The following is a 3401-nucleotide window of genomic DNA, read 5'->3' as shown; positions in this document are numbered from 1 at the left end:
GCTAACGCTGTGTTATGTTAGAAGGACTTTTCAGTGATAAGAAAGGAAAGAAACAATATATAAGCAAGCTCATGGCTAGAAGCTGACTGTCATGTCCTGAGCAGACATGGTGAGTATGACGTTGCCCCCAAGGTTGGGGTCCTCCCAAACTCACCTGCTATGACCTTGATGGTATATAGAAAGAGAGGGGGTTCAGTGGTGTTTTTCTTCCCCTTTAGTCACGGAGATGGAGATACTTACAGGTATGCTGCGGTGTTCCACAGGGCTCCGCCTCCCCTACACCCCATCCACTCGCCAGCTGCTCGGGTATCCTGGTCGTCGTCCTGATGATATATCAACCCCCTTGACAAACCCGGGTGCAGTATATTCTAAATATTCGAGCCGGTACCCAGATAAAGATTCTGTCCAGAGCTCCGACCCCTAGCCTTGGGGCCCTCACCACTGGTGTTAGGCGTCCTCGACAAGAGTAGCTCCTGCTTAAATCTCCTATCCTAACAAGTGCAGAGCCACAACAGGGACTGGGTGCAGTTCTAGGCCAAGATGAAATGGATGAAGATCCAGTGCAAGCATGTGCTTGACACCAACAAAAGTCTAGGGCCAGAAGGCACAGTATTCCCTTCTATAAGGAGATTTCCTGCTTCCTTGCTATAGACAACACTGTCACCACCCCACATACCTATAGTACCACTGGGGGGCAGGAGGAATCACTGGCAGTGATTCCCACTGGCAGAAGAGTTGCAGGAAGGCCCCAGGAGGACAGGAAAACTAGGTGCCCATGAAGAAGTTCCCAGGGCCCATAGTGCACAAGGTCTGCTGATAGCACCCAAGCAGTCTGACATGTTAGAGCAGTTCCCTGGATCATAACAAGATCTGGGGCCACTTGTACACATGACAGGGGTGGAGTCCCCTAAATTGAAACGGTGGGTTTTTAATTGAGATGACTAAAAACCCATCGTATGAATTTAGGGATTTCCATCACTGTTACAATGAGGGCCCCAATCCTTGTTTTTTCTTTTTGTGGAGCCTATTCGTGTCTCCAGCAATGGGGGTGAGCTGTCAGCAGGCTGAGTGGTCCCTGAGCTCCAGGGAGCTCTGGTCCTTCCTTCCATGGTGATGGGCTGCCCAGCTTGGGCAGCACCCACCGGATTCATCTCTTCCCTGAGCTCATGCACTGGAAGCCCACCAAGCACTGCTCTCCACATGTGGAAGGAAGGACCAGGGTCCCCTGCAGCTCAGGGGCTGCTCTGCCCACTGGCAGCTTGCCCCCCCGCCCCCACCACCACCACAGGAGACACGGGCAGGCTCCAAAGGAGGGGACAGATGGGGGAAACGATTGGCCCCTCACAGCTTCTGCCTTCAGCCTACCTCTCCCATGTCAGGGTGGTGGAGAAAGGGTGAGCTGTCAAAAGGCTGCAGTGTTACAAATAGCTACATTGCAAACTAAGTTACATGTAGATGTGGTTTAGTTTGCAAAGTAATAAACTCATTTAAGTTGTAAAAGAAAAAACAACCCACATGTACAGCATGTGCAAAAATGGCCAATTTTTGTCATGTATACAAGCACTCTGGGAGTGAAGTTGCATCAGCAGCTCGACCTAAGTTTCTTTGACATCTTCTTAGGCATTGTTGAGCATTGTAAGCATGGTGCATAGGAGCAGCGGGAAAGCTCCAACACCATGAAGTTGCGACCCAGGACCTGAAGGCCAAATCTATGCCCTCCATCTTACAGGAGTACCCCTGCCCCCACCCTGGCCTTGACCTCATGGACTGCAACTGAACATGCAGCCCCTGGGATATCATTCCCAACACAATTACCTGGGGTGTTCTCCCACTCCTCTGACACCTGCTTGTTGCTCCCCTTCCAGTTGTGCAGAGCACCCTCCAGCTCCCTGCCAGAGGAGCAGCCACTCTTGCAGCATGATCCACAGCACCTATGGCCAGCCCTGCCCCCAGTTCTGCTGAAGGCTCAGGTACCAATCAAGGATGCCATGCTACCCAGCTCTACATGACCAGGACAGGGACCTAGGCACTGAAGAAAATGTGAAGTGCCTGTGGGGAGGGGAGGAAGGATAGGCCATGCATACAGCCAGCAGGGCCGGGAGGTAGCAGCACAATGATGGCCTGCCAGCCTAAAGCTCTTTGTGCAAGCATGTCTCCAAAAGGCTGCCACCAGACACACCTGCTGGCCTCTCCCCAGCCCCTCAGAAACACATGGCATGAGAAAAATTCTCCTTTGCCAAACACCCCCTTCTCCCTCCCTCCCTCTCAGTCCAAAAAAGGCACAAATGTGATGGCAGGAGTCCTGCATGGGAACAGTTATCTCAGCTGATCCAGTCTTGCTGCCAGGGTGACTCCCAGGTCATGCATCTGGAGAGGCTTGCAAATGGCACTCCAACACTTTCTTACGCATCTAATCCAATCCCTAGGGAAAGTCCATGGGTGCCAGACAACTCTGAGTCTCACAGTGTACTGTACTAACCCCTCAAACACACATTCCCCCCTTTCTCCAAACCCTGAAAGAGAAGCAATGCTCACCCTCTCCTGGTGTATTCAAAGCAGAAGAATGGTACTGGAAAGCCAAGGGCAGAGCACCACAGGACTCTTCTTAGGCAGCCAGGGTGTGAGGAACCTCTCTCTGGTTCATGTCATGGGCTCAGCATCGCATCAAAAGTGTGCCAATTCTGAACTCATCTGTGGGTGTCAACTTATCATAGAAGAGCCACAGGTAGCACATGAGCTGGACTTTCACATTGCATAGCAACCTGGGATTCCCTTGTGTGCCCTCAAAGCAGATGGCCCCCCTTCTGCTGTTAAACACCTCCTGGGGGACCATGTCCTCAGCAGGCTAGCATTTCCCTGGAAATAGTGGTAAATCACATTCCTCTGGGTCTGGCTTTAACCAGGCAAGTGTCAGAAGTAAAGTACCACTCCTGGATGAACACAGTGCTGAAATGCCTCTCCTGTAAGGGAAAAATTGTGGGGGAGAAGGAGACAGGGGCGGGAGGGGGCAGTGCAAGAGCTCTGCTGACATTCCCCAGAGTGGTCAGTTCCTGCCTGCCCCAGGGATGGTCTGAATCCCACAGGACCCTTGGTGCCTGGACCTTCTGAGGAAGTGGAGCAGGTGCTGGCCGCAGTTTCTAGAGAAGGACACAGCCCCCCCTCACCAGAAACCCATCCCAGTACTGCTTCAGGGCGTGCTGCCCACATGCAGCACAGCTAGGACCCTGGTTCCTGCTGTGCTGGGTGGCAAATTGGTGGGCAGCGGCCAATTTTAGTTGAGGTATGTGCCCCCCCAAGTCATCGCCTATGGTGGGGGGCTTGCTCTCTCCAGCATCCCTGTGCCGTGCACATACAGTGTGCCATGCAACAGCTGATTCCCCCCTAAGGTAAGTGGGGTAGAG

The sequence above is a fragment of the Gavialis gangeticus genome, unplaced genomic scaffold, assembly GCF_001723915.1.
Source record: "Gavialis gangeticus isolate Ggan-Ray unplaced genomic scaffold, GavGan_comp1, whole genome shotgun sequence".
Taxonomy (NCBI): Eukaryota; Metazoa; Chordata; order Crocodylia; family Gavialidae; genus Gavialis; species Gavialis gangeticus.
This window is presented reverse-complemented; position numbering follows the sequence as displayed.